The sequence below is a fragment of the Mustela putorius genome, unplaced genomic scaffold, assembly GCF_011764305.1.
Source record: "Mustela putorius furo isolate JIRA1106 unplaced genomic scaffold, ASM1176430v1.1 tig00003949_pilon_pilon_pilon, whole genome shotgun sequence".
NCBI classification, from domain to species: domain Eukaryota; kingdom Metazoa; phylum Chordata; class Mammalia; order Carnivora; family Mustelidae; genus Mustela; species Mustela putorius.
The window spans coordinates 3927150-3940910 of record NW_025422093.1 but is presented as its reverse complement, the minus strand read 5'-3'; the positions used below and the strand labels follow the sequence as shown (position 1 = coordinate 3940910).

The 13761-nt window shown below is 41.5% G+C and overlaps 1 long non-coding RNA gene across 2 annotated transcripts in view; it reads left to right on the top strand.

The window, feature by feature from the left end:
* The window catches only part of LOC106007152, a 55499-nt gene extending 42194 nt beyond the window's left edge, over positions 1-13305 (top strand). Inside the window, exons 3-5 of one of the 2 annotated variants that reach the window (XR_006603649.1) lie at positions 6009-6140; positions 11764-11906; positions 12013-13305. This is a non-coding gene — a long non-coding RNA (uncharacterized LOC106007152). Of the gene's footprint in view, positions 1-6008; positions 6141-11763 lie in introns of both variants that reach the window. The other variant, XR_001181719.2, reaches the window with a different exon arrangement.
* Positions 13306-13761: the final 456 nt, after the last annotated feature.

The following is a 13761-nucleotide window of genomic DNA, read 5'->3' as shown; positions in this document are numbered from 1 at the left end:
CAATAAATTTAATGTCATTATAGTCAAGAAGGAACAGATGCCACAAGTCCACTGGTAGTTCTTCGGCTTGGAAACTCCTTGATGCACTATTATTCAACTACCCTTTAAGCTCCTCCATTACTGGCTATCAAGGTTGCTAGATTTAGCAAAATACAGGGGTCTCTGTAAAACTATAGGACATGCAATGTCCTGTATTTGAATTTCAGAAAAGCAATGAATACTTTTCCTACAAGTATGTCCCCCATATTGCAGGGGACATAATCATGTGGAACATGATTTATTGTTTATCTGAAATTCAAATGCAGCTGTGCATCTTGTTTTTCATCTGACAACTGTAGGAGCCTAGAAGCTATGTGACCTTAGGCACACTGTGTCTCTGTTTCTTCATCTGTTAAGTGTGGGATTAAATGGGTTATTGCACGTGGAGCACTTAGAACTGTGGCAGGTTCATAGTAAGTGCTCTACAAATTATAATAATCATTACCCTTCAGACAGAGGTTCTATCTGGTTAATGACAGGTTGGTAGTGGTAGGGCCATAATATTGAAGATTCAAGAGATATATTTGAAAAATGACATGTTTGCCACCATTGCATTTAGCATTATATTTGGTATTGTCTTAAAATGTAACCTGAAAATGAAATCAAAAGAGACTGGATCCTTATAATAGCTTCCTTTAGCTTTAATGATTTTTCATTCTCCCGTAAATTCTTCTGATGGGATTGGAACCATCAAGGAAAATTCAACTCTCACTTTCCATTTTACCAGTTTTGCCCTCCAGAGCAGTGCTGAGCTGGAGTTGAAACTGAAATGAAATTGCCCAGCTTCCACTTTTGGCTCAAGTTGCAAAAGGCTTGTCTGAAGAGTTTATTCAGACTTTCGAACTTATTCAGAACTGTTTCTCCAACACAGACCTTTGGCACTGAGAATGAGAAGCTCTGAATCTGGGATGTCATTGTGGTTTTGATGGGGGTGATGTTTATTTATTAATTTAATTCAAATATTGTATTTCAAATTTGTTAGAGGCCATCATTTCTTTTTTTTCATACCAGAGTCTCTTGAAGCTAGAGTCAATGACTGTACAAGTCTTTGGTCTGCGAAACTAGCTCAACTGAAATAATTTCTCTTTCACTTGAAGTATCCTGCCAATTCCCCTTCCCCCAAAACTCCACTGGTCAAAGTTCTTACTTTTCTAGATTCTAATAAGTCCCACTTCCTTGAGACCGTCTCTGAGTCCTGCTAGAATTAATCTTTATGAGAAGATTTGTCACTGTCCATCTTCAGATGCTGGTGTAATCTCCCTGGGAAGGAAGAATGGGGACCACCTATAATTCATCCTTGAATTTTCCATGATGCTTTGCAGATAGTAGTCTGCTCCCTAAATCTTTGTGGTATTGAGCTGAAAACATTGGAATACTTGATAGGACTTCATTGTCACTACAGATGGCTCATATTTTGATAAATACCTTTGTAAACCAGTCTGAAAGAGTTACTTTAACTAGAGTAGGTAAAATTCAAATATGGGAAACAATAGAGATTTTTTTCCTGAAGTCCAGAGCATTACTGTACTTATATCCTCGGGTTCCACAGATGAAATAGATTGGAGCATGAAAAATTCACAGTGGACATAGGAAATATATGATTTGATGGAAATTCTCTGAGTTAGCAGAAATAGGATCTCGTTCCTTTTTCACAGGAGGAGAAGGAAGTTATCTATAGTATGGACAAGGGCTGGATGATTTTAAGGATCTAAACCAAGGTTGAAAGTTTGGCCCTCTCATCTGAGTGGGTTGCTTTCCATTTGTACCCACCACTGCTCTGCCTCCCCCCACCCCACACTCTGTGCCCAGAAGGTGACCCTTTTAGATGACATCTCCCTTGTCCACCTGCTGGCTGCCTTCCAGGTTGGTGTGACCAACAAAAGGCAGCAACGGGACAGAGAAAAGAGGTGGGGGTATTCTTTCTCTGTTTCTTCTCTATTTTTACATTGTATCCCTGGCAGCATCTGGGTTCCCCCCACAGCAGCAACTCCTACAGGGTCCTTTCTTTCTAGCCAGTTAAGCTCTTCCAGGTTGGGTGGTGGGAGGTAACAATTTCTCACTATTGCTAGTCTCTGACTGTCTTACCACCCTTGTTTCCTAAACCCTGCCTTTACCTCTATCACAAATTCCTTTTTTTTTTTAAATTAAGATTAAGAGAGAGCACAAGCAGGCAGAGCAGCAGGCAGAGGAAGAAGCAGCCTCCCTGCTGAGCAGAGAGCCCCAGTCGGGGCTTGATCCCAGGACCCTGAGATCACCACCCCAGTGGAAGAGAGACTTCTTACCAACTGAGCCACCCAGGTGGCTCATTCTTTCATTCATCTTCCTCCCTCTATTCCTTCCTTCGTTTCTTCTTCCCTTCCTTCCGACTTTTTTTTAAGATAGAGTAAGAGCAGGAGAGAGCACAATGGCGGGGTGGAAAGGCAGAGGGAGAGGGAGAAGGGAGCCTGACATGGGACTCGATCCCAGGACCCTGAGATCACGACCTGGGCTGAAGGTTGATGCTTTACCGACTGAGCCACCCAGGTGCCCTTCATTCATCTTTCTTTATTTGAAAAATCTGGAAAAAATTGTTGTTGTTGCTGAGACATTGGCAGCCACAACATCTAAAGCAATGTCTTACAAGAAGGTTAAAGCCTTTTAAACAAAGGACTAACAGTCTTCACTCAGTAGGTCTTCCTGAAGTGCCTACTATGTCCAAACCTTTCCTTCGGGGTTGGCAGCAGAGACAGTACCAAGGAGGGGAGAACTTGGTCTCTGCTTTTACATTAATCATAGTGTAGTTCTGTGGTCTCTAAAGAGAACTTTAGGTTCTGGGAAGAAAATATCTATAGAAAATATAAGAAATAAGTTTGATGTATATCTTGGTCAAATCTTAGAACAGAACATTCTGATGGGTGAGTGGGAGCTCCCTCACACGGAGATGTTGAGCTTGGAATTCTCACTTTTGTTTGCTTTGGTATATTGTGCTTAATTAGTTTTTTTGTGCTGCTACATATCTTTAACAAGGTTAATATTTTAAAAACAACACCTTTGAATGTAATGAAATAAAATATAAGATTCAAAACTATTTTTAATGCCTTAGGTATTTTTCTTTCATAAAACAGACAAGTGCTCAAAATTTGTTTTTTTTTCTTCTTTTTTTTTTTTTTTGTGAAGACAAGTGGAGATTCAAAAAAATTAAACATGCTTACTCTGTCCCTTCAACTTAATAGTTGTTTTAAAATAATGAGAACATGACTGCTTTGCAAAAGAAACATGCTACAGAGAGAGCATTTTGAAAAGATACTTGAATTTGTATCCATTAAGTTTGTACCCATAATTAAAGGGGTGATTTTTACCTATTAGAAATTTTCACATTTGCACACTTCAAATTGAAAATAACATTTTTCTAACCTGTTTACTAATGTTTTAGATGAAGAACTTCAGAAAGTGTTGAGGTCATTTGTTAAAAATACATATTGTATCATTTCCTAGTTAGTTTGGAGCTGATGGAGAGACTTCAAGAGAATGAAAATTTACTAGGAAAATATAAGAAAAGGTATTTTTCAAGTTTGATGCATGGAATTGAAAACTGAGTGTCCCCATTCAGTAAGTTCCGCTAATGACACAGTTTTTCCAATTTGACTTGATGAATTTTTGTGAGGAACTTTTTCCAACTATGGCAGATATTAAAACCAAATATTAAAAGTAATTGAATCTAGAACCAGAGTGTCTCCCTGCTCCATCACTAAACATTTTACCAAGAGTTCCAATAATGAAGCATACGTAATTTCATTGTACTCACTAAACAATAAAAAAATTAAATGTTTTATTGTTTAATTTGATTATGTCATTATCTTAATACCTGCTAATTTAAAAAGAAGTTCCTAATAGCAAAAGAATTTTGCCAGTGTTAAGGGAAATCAAAATTAGTTGTCTATGGCTTCTTTTATCCTAAATATTTCTTTTTTCTGTATATGTTTTGCCATGTGTGTTTTCTGTATGTTATTCCATGCAGTTGGAACTGGAAAAAGCTTGGGAGTTCAGTTAGTCTAGCCCTGTCATTTCAATCATGAAGAAACTGAGGCAGAAGTGGTTAGAATATATGTTTGGAACTAGAACTCAAGTCTCCCGGTTTCCTAGCACTAGTTCTCCTAGTCTTTCTCTCTATACCACACTTCTTCTGAGCTGTGGCATTACAAGAATAGTGAAATACAGACTCCACGTTCTGTGTCTTGTAAGTGGCAGCCTGTTGTTGGTGTGAAGTGATGAGTCTGTTGACTGGGAAAATAAGCATTTCCCGAAGCTTCAGAAAGTGTGGCTTTGTGATGACCGCCCGCTAACTGTTGTCCTTGGAAATACAACAGAGCCCAGGCTGAGACTCCACCCTGGATCTGGAACTCAAGGTTAGTGTCACACAGTCTGCATACTCTCCACTCAATGCCAAGCATTCATTCCTCTCATTCAAACAACAAAAAAGTAAAACCACAGATGGGGAACAGTGTGCAAGAAGTCTTGACTGAGAAGTGAGAAGCCCATGACTATCACACACAAAGTGTTCACTTCCTGAAGAGAACTTCCCTGTGTATTCTTTGGGAGAGGCCCTCCTTCTAAGATGGTTATTTCCAACAAAGAGAATGTCTGTGTGTGGAGAGGGAAAGCCAGAGCTGGGTGCCAGCTAGAGGAACGACTGTAGTTCTGATACCTCTTCTTAAACGAGGTCCTCGGGTTATTGGGTCCTGGGTGTTTAAGATCCTTGGGGACAGGGAGCACCTGGGTAGCTCAGTTGGTTAAGCGTCTGCCTGCGGCTCTGGTCATGATCCCAGAGTCCTGGGATCAAGCCCCACATCCAGCTCCCTGCTCAGCAGGGAGCCTGTTTCTCCCTCTCCTCCTTACTTGTGTGCTCTCTCTCACTATCTGTCTCTCTCTCAAATAAGCAAATAAAAATATTAAAAAAAAAATCCTTGGGGACAGTGTCACAGAAGGGAGACAACTCCTAAGCCTTTTTCTGCCACATTTTAGTTGAGTGACTTGGGGCACATGATTGAAGTGGGCTGAGCCAGGATCCTCATGTGTTACTGGGATAACAAGGCTTTCCTTGTAGGGGTGTTGTGAGGACTAAGTAGAATGAGGCATGGAACATTGAGTAATGCTAGATACATAGTAAGTAATCCCCCACACCTCATGGACATAACAACAATCCTATGGATGTCTTTATATTTTTACTGAAAGTGATGGAGAGAATATTGTTTGAATTTTTTTATTTAACACATTCTCTGTATTTTATGCTCTGACTTTATGTTTTGCCTCAAAATTATGTCTGTGAGGTTCATACTTGTTGATTTGCATAGCTCTGATTTGTTTCATTTTATAACTTAATCTCTTGATGATGGATATTTAGGTTGTGTGAAGTTTTTTTCTACTACAATGAGTGCTACAAGCACCGTAGTTTCTGTTTCCCCATTTCAATTGTTTGTAAGATAAAACAAGAGCATCTTCTCTGCCTGTATCACACATCTCACATATCCCTTACAATGACATTTTTCTTTTTTTTTTTTTTAAAGATTTTATCTAAGGATGGCTGGGTGGTTCAGTCGGTTAAGTATCTGCCTTGGGCTCAGGTCATAATCCTGGGGTCCTGGGATTGAGTCCTCCATCAGGCTCCTTGTTCAGTGGGGATCCTGCTTCTCCCTCTGCCTGCTGCTGTCCCTGCTTGTGCTCTCTAACAAAATAAAAGATTTTGCTTATTCATTTGTTAAAGAGAAAGAGATAACAAGCAGGGGGAAGGGGCAGAGGCAGAGGAAGAAGCAGGTTTCCCTGCTGAGCAGGGAGCCTGACACAGGGCTCCATCCCAGGATCCCAGGATCACGATCTGAGCTGAAGGCAGATGCTTAACCGACTGAGCCACCCACGCGTCCCCTGCAAGGACATTTTTAAAGGGCATTTTGTGCTTTATGCAGTGCCTTTAAGTGTGTTACAATTTCCCACAGATGGAGACCAGACCCACACTGGGGTGTTCTGGGACCCAAACCCAGGCTCATTGTGGAACCTTATGCTGTGGAGAATCCTTAGAACCTCTCAAGACTTTCACCGATCTGCAATAGCACCATCACTGATAAAAGGTACTTTCTGCAGTAGCTCAAACCCCAGTTGTTGTTTCTGCTTATCTTTTGAATAGGGTTTCAGATTCCACAGCTGAAATTTCCCAAACCAAAGTTTTGCAAAACAAATTCAATTTTCAGTTTTTCATCTTGAGGTAAAAAATAATTTCTTGCAAAAACCTTGTACTTGCTGCCCGGTCTTTGTGGCTTTTTAGTGAATATCTCTATAGTCAGGATTTCCGTGCACTTTTTAAAGTTGAGTTTTTCCAACTGTAAAATTAGTATAAGATTTTTGTATAAGGATTTGGAATTTGTAAATGCTCAAAGGAGAAAAACTTGCTGAGACACAAACACCGTTATCATCTTGGCACATTTCTTTTCAGTTTATTCACATGTTTATATAGCTGGGCTGGGCTGTCCCTCCCATTTTGTACCCTGCATTTTCCACTTAACGTTATAATATAAGCTTTCCCTCTATGGACTTTGAGTGGCCAAAATTTACCCAGAAAGGAAGTCTGTGTCTCCAAGGAAGCTCATTCTCAGAAAGGAAAAAATTCTCTTCTTCACAGGGTTATGGGAAAAATGCCTGTTTGGTGGTTTAGGCTGTCCCTGAGTAACTGTTTATTAAATGTGCAAAGAAACTTCTATTTTCTGTGATAGTTTGGTTTCTATAAAGATAATGACTGGGGTACATAATGTAAAATGTGTGTGCTTCTATATGCATTTCTAAGTCATCTGTATGTATATGATTAGATGTGGTTATTTACATACGCACTTTCACACATACATACCCGTTTAGGGAAGGACTTGCCTTAGGACAGACAAAAGATACCACACTACTATTATTTTATTATTTTGAAGAATCAACTTGACTTTATTTTGACTTTATGGTATGATCTTAATCTAAGGCTTTTTCCAAGAACGGGGTGGGGGTGAAATATTTATTAATGACAGCTTGTAGTCCAGGTTAATTTGTTGTTGGGGGGGAAACTAATTATCCATTCCAGGTGTTCTCCATCAGTGTAACAAGACAACTTATAACAATTGACTGTTTCGTTTTTGATGAAGCTAATTAAAACTAATTAAACAGATTGGAGTTTACAGTACAACTAATTACAAGTAATTAAGGTACACTAGATTTGTAGTATGCATGGAACAATTATCTTGAAACCAGAATCTGGGTTACTCTGATTCAAGGAATATGTTTGTAATATAAGCAGGAATCAAGTGAAGAAATCTGCCAAAGAAAATTAAAGAAAAAAAAATCCATCATCAACTCTTAGAAAAGTTACATCATAGAATGTTGCCTAATATTTTAATCCATAAAGTATGTCAGGAGATGATTTTCCCCAGGCCATATACAACATACAGAGGAGCCAATTAGCTGCGAAGTTATGGAATAGATTATTTTTTGGAAGTGTTGAAATGCTTTTGAGAGTCAGACTGAATACTAGTGAAAGATATTCTCCAATTTACCTGAATTCACTGTGGCCTTCTTTCCTGAGCCCACAGTATGTGACAGCTTCACCCCAGTTGTCACGGAGGATGTGGAAAACATCTCTTGATTCCAGTCTGGAATTCTGTGTTGTCCAACGGGCTGGCCCAGCAAGGACTCATTCTCCTGGCTTCGGCCCCTGGGTGACCAGCCCAGCCTGTCTCTGAGCGGTTTTACAAGGGTGAGCTGGGAGGCAAAGCGATCATTACTTTGTGACTCAGAGCTCGGCCTGGCCTGTGATTGGGGTGGTTTGATAAATGAGAAAGAACATTGGGGGTTAGTCCATTGAGGTGTCCTTAGAAAAACCCTGGTGGCAGGAGGCTGTGAGAGCTGTGGCTGTGAAATGGAAAAAAGGGGGAAGGAGATGGGAGAGATGTATGCCTGTGAAATAGGATTTGGCACTATTTGGCTGCGGGTTGTATGGAAGATGTCTTGTATAGGGCTCCAAGTCCTGCTGCTCTCACCTGAATCTAGCCAGAGCCTCGGCTACGAGCTCCTCTTGGAGTTTTGAGAAGCTTTATGCATTTTTCAACCCCACAACAATCTTGGGCTAGAACTATGTGCTTCTAGCTTCCTGCTCTGGGGCTTCTGTGCCCTTTCAGGCCCTGCGTGGCACTCAGTATTCCTAACAGGGGGATATTGGGGGATTAATATCCTGTGGAGACTCCCCTGACCAGTGGAACTGGGAGCCAACAGACACATGTTTATTTTCTGTTTTTCTTTTTTAAAAGACTTAATTAATTAATTAAGTAATTAGAGAGAGAGAGAGAGAGCGCACAGAAGGAGAATGAGAGGGAGAAGCAGACTCCTGCTAAGCAGAGAGCCGGACATGGGACTTGATCTCAGCACCCTGGGATCATGACCTGAACTAACTGAGCCACCCAGGTGCCCCATCCTTTCTGTTTTTCTGATGGGGAGATTGGAGATACATTTGATAAGGTGAGTGGAGTGTTGGCCAACTTGATATCACATCCTTGTAATGGTCTCCGTCCTCTCCTGCCCCTCACTTCTGACCCCTGGGATCCCACTACCAAACAAACCACTTGAATGTAAGCCATCATCTCTAGCTCTGCTTTCGGGATAAACTAGGCGAGAGAGGTTAGGCTTGTGGACATGAGAGGATGAAGAGGAATGGGAAACAGAAAACCGTGGGTCAGAGTCAGGCTGATGCGTTAATGTTGGGCTGCACTGAGATGGAGGCAGGGAATGGGACTCTGGTCACAGAAAAACCAGTTAGCATTTCAGTGATATTGCTAGGCAGAGATTTCCTGAGTTAGAACCAAGCTTTCTGAGCTCCTAACTTTAGCTTCTAATACCTGCAATGACGACTTTTCAGTTGCTTTTATTTCTCTAGGGGTAGCCGTCTGTGGTAGTTATCTATTGCTCTGGAATAAGTCATGCAAAAACCTGGAAGCTTTGGGTGCCTGGGTGGCTCAGTGGGTTAAGCCGCTGCCTTCGGCTCAGGTCGTGATCTCGGAGTCCTGGGATCGAGTCCCGCATCGGGCTCTCTGCTCAGCAGAGAGCCTGCTTCCCTCTCTCTCTCTCTGCCTGCCTCTCCATCTACTTGTGATTTCTCTCTGTCAATAAATAAATAAAATCTTAAAAAAAAAAACAAAAACCTGGAAGCTTTAAACAACAACCAATGATCTCACACAGTTTCTGAGGGTCAGGAATTAGGCATGCCTAATGAAGTCAGAGTCACTCGTTAGGTTGCAGTCAAGCCGTTGGCTGTGTGTAAAAAGCTGACTGGGAGGTCCGCTTCCGGCTAAACTCAGTGGTGCTGTTTGCCAAGACATCATTTCCTCACTGCATGGGCCTCTCCACAGGGCTCTTTACAACATGGCTTCCCACAGAGCCAGTGATCTTGAGAAAAAGATGTATCAGGAAAGAGAGAACACCCAAGACAGAAGCTGTAGTTTCTCATTCAGCTTGGAAATGATGTACCATCACTTTGGTTATATGCTGTTGTTGGTACAATCTGGAAGGAGGAATACACAAGGTATGATTACTAGGAAGCGGGAATTGTTGGGGATCATTTTGGAGCATGCAACCACACAGTATTCATTTCTTTCTTTTATTTTATTTTTTATTTAAAATAAGACTTTATTTATTTATTTGTTTGTTTAATGGGGAGAGAGAGATCACAAGTAGGCAGAGAGGCAGGCAGAAAGAGGGAAGCAGGCTCCCTGCTGAGCAGAGAGCATAATAAAGAACTGGATCCCAGGACCCTGAGATCATGACTTGAGCCGAAGGCAGAGGCTTAACCTACTGAGCTACCTAGGCATTCCATTTCCTTCTTTTAAAGAGATATTTATTATATATGTCAAGTACATACTAATTAAACATAAAAATCAAACACTGCCAAAAAAATTTAAATGAAGAGGAAAACTCCCTACTTCCAGGTCCAGTCCTCATAGATAATCACCATTAACTGTTTGTTTTCTTTTCTCCTAGTGTTTAACAACTGTGTTTAAGAACGATAAATAATATACTTTAAACTTGTCAGAGATTTTGTTCACTTACACAGCTCCCACTTCCATTACCCTTCTACCTCCCAAATGTGTTAATGTAATTATTTTTAATTCCTCTACTGGTTGCCTTAGTAGTATAAAGCATGTACTTGAACATCTGTTTCTGATCCATCATATGTAAACATTATCTCTTGACTCCACTATATAAGGTGAGAAATTTAGTAACACTTCCCCTCACTTCTGACTTCTGTGAGCTATGCCATTCCTTAGAGAATCCTTGGAGGTTAGCAATATTTATATTCTGTTCTGTAAGTATACTTGCTTTTATTGCATTTAGAAAACAGCTGTTCAGATCTCTAGCAGGATGACGTTGCCGAAGCCAGCCCTCTGTATATTTAAGGAAAAGTGGTACAACGTTTAGTTCTGACCTTCCTGGCAGCCTGAATCTTGCCAGAGAAGACCTATTATGTGTTTTACAATGGAAAAATGTTAGCCTAGACTCTCTTCCTTAGAAGGAGCTGGGGATCTGTGTCTTTGAAGATCACATGATTTAACCACCATTTTACTAAGAATAACAACCATTTATTAAGCATTGTTTATATACCAGGGGCATACATTATCTCTTTTTTTCAAACAGCTTTGAAAAGAACTTACGAATACTCCAATATATAGACAAACAGGCTCAGCAAGTAAGATAACTTCTCTAAAGTCACCTAGCCAGTAAATACAAAATTAGGATTTGAACCCGAGACTGCTGGAGGCTCCAAGCCACTGTGTTGGAAGGGCTTCTCTCTGTGGCCTGATGAAAGATGAATAAATATGGAGATATTTCAAGAAAGCTCAATTTTTTCTTAACTGTTTTCTCCATTATGCAAAAGAGTGTATTCAAAAGTAGCATTTGGCATAATTCTCATCTTCCCTCATGTACAATACTATTTTAAGAAGTCAAGGCTTGTTTATTGGGAGAAAGCTGCTATAGAATTTTGAAGGACTCTCTTGCAAATGATGGATCTATAATCTTGTAGAGAAAAAGGGGCAAGTTTTTGTTTTGTTTGTTTTTTTAAAATGAGACTGAAATTTGAGAGTATCCCCAGGGAAACAGAACCATATTTGATGAATTAGAGTAAATTAGTGCATGAATCTTACTTAAAAGTGAGACTCTGACAACTTGGGTAGTGAAAGATCTTTATTCAGATCTGCAAGGATTAACCATTTACTATAACATGTGTAGGATACTGGCCACGGAATTCTTCGAAAATACAGGTTTTGGGAAAAATGAGTAACCTACTTGTCCACTAAAATTCTCATTTTGGGGGCATGAGTGGCTCAGTCAGTTAAGTGTGGGCCTTCAGCTCAGGTCATAATCTCAGGGTCTTGGGATCAAGCCCCCAGTTGGGCTCCCTGCTTTCTGTGAGCCTGCTTCTCTCTCTTCCCTGCTCATGCTCCCTCTCACTATCTTTCAATCCCTCAAATAAATAAAATCAGAAAAGGAAAAAAAATTTCTTATTTTTGGATATAAATCCTAGCATTATGTGTGCTAGCAAAACACACACACACACACACTCTCTCTCTCTCTCACACACACACACCACCAAACAAAAAATGGTTTGGAGGTGCAAATAAAAGGCTAAATGAATTATGATACACACATCAAATGGAATCTGTTGTGCCCCTCTAGAGAGCAAAATGGAGTCTCTCACGTCAAGCAGGGACCTGAGTCAAGCAATGCAGCAAGCAGTTAAAGGTACCGCAGCTGGGAGATATCGCCAGGACCCCCGTCAGCTGACACCCCAGAACTGAAAATGAGCAGAACCAGAGCAGGTCTGCAGGGACCCGAGACCGATTCGATCCCTTTACAAAGGGGAGGGTTTTGGCAGCACAATGTCAGAAATTTCAGACCTGACCTCTCCACGTCTGACCACTTTAGAAAGGCAACTGCTGCTGAAGGCTCTGCCCGAGGGATCTCCGACCAGAACCGAGAGCCTTGCCTGCTTGAAGGTAAGCAGCCCTAAGTGCCCAGAGCTGCCCCCGGACCCCCGAAGCCTCGCCTCAACCGCGCGCCCCTACACCGACTGCGCGTGGGGTTCGTCCACGTCCGGCACCCTTCTGTCGTCTTGTTTGCCGTGTGGCCTGTCTTCCGCCCTGCCCTGCGTGTGTGTGAGAAGCCAAGTTAATCACAAGGGGGAATGTCTTGGAGTTTGGAGTCCGGAACCTGCTTCGGGATTGTGATTTAACTCGGCTTTCTGACTGATACAGCTGACCTTGGGAAAGGACGCAGCTTGGCAGCGCGCTCGGGAACGCCTGCGCCCAGCGGCCCTCCCACAGGCCACTGAGGTGTCTCTCAAAGCACCTGGGCCCGTGCGATTACGTGCACGTATGCCCTCCCATAAATGACTTCACTCTGCCTTTGTTAGGGGCTGTGACTGGTAAGCCTAGTCCTCTCGAGTTACTCTCCCGCGAACTCCCATTTCCGAAGCTCTCGGTTGCTAATTTGGCGTGAACGCCCCCTACTGGCAAGATCCCGCCATTCTCCCCAGTTATTGCGGCTCTCCCCATTGCCAAAATCACACCGAGTTTGCTAAATACGGAAAAAATGTTTTCTTTAATTTGTTATGCTGTTCGGATGGCCAGAAGGTGAAAAGGAAGAATATTATTATACCTACAACCTACAGGAAACCCTCCGTGGATGATGACTTCCAGGCTGTGGGTTCATTCCGTAATTGCTCCGACTAACAATGCCCTCGACGGCAGACCAAATTAAAATGCATACCCAGCAGAGCTGTAATTTTTTAGTTCTGATTAACCAATTCTGTCTCCTTGAATGTAAATAACCTCTCTTCCTACTTTGAGATTTTGCTATTTAGGATTTACTCAATACAAATTTTAAACTAGATTAAAAAACATCTTTTCAAATTTATTTCAAAGATAAATGCCTCCTACAAATCTTGTCATTAGATACTACTGGGTAGATCCATGTATGCCTGAGGCATTATCAGTGATGTGTGGGGGCTGGTAGTTTTTTTTTTTTTTTCTTTCTTCTATTTGGTATTCTCTTCTTCTTTTTCTGTTTGAGTAAATGGTGGTGGGTGGATTTGCAGACAGCAGCTCTTTCCTCCCCCAGGGCTGGATGCAGAGGTGAATTTTCTCTCTACAGAACCCCTCCCCCTTTTAAAAAGATTTTATTTATTTATTTGAAAGAGAGATCACAAGTAGTCAGAGAGGCAGGCAGGGTGGAGGCGGTGTGTGTGTGTGGGTGCTAGGGGAAGCAGGCTCCCTGCTCATCAGAGAGCCCAATGCAGGGCTCCATCCCAGGACCCTGAGATCATGACCTGAGTCGAAGGCAGAGGCTTAACCCACGGAGCCACCCAGGCGCCCCAGAACCCCCTTTTTAAAAAAAGTGCATGGCTCCTTCTTTTCACACAGAGGAAATAAGGAAAAAATAAAACAATAGAACATAGCCAGCATCCTTTATAATTGTTCATTGGTGGATATGTGTGAGATAATAAGAAATACTGAATGCCCCACGTTCCTGACACAAAGTTCCTAAAACCTTTGTAAATTAGGGTGCTATGAGAATCTTTTCTTCTAACACTTAGTCATGGACTCCAGTTGCTGACACAGCTCCCAAATCCCTTGGAATTTCCTAGGTGACAGCAGTTTCTTTTGTTCTAAAGAG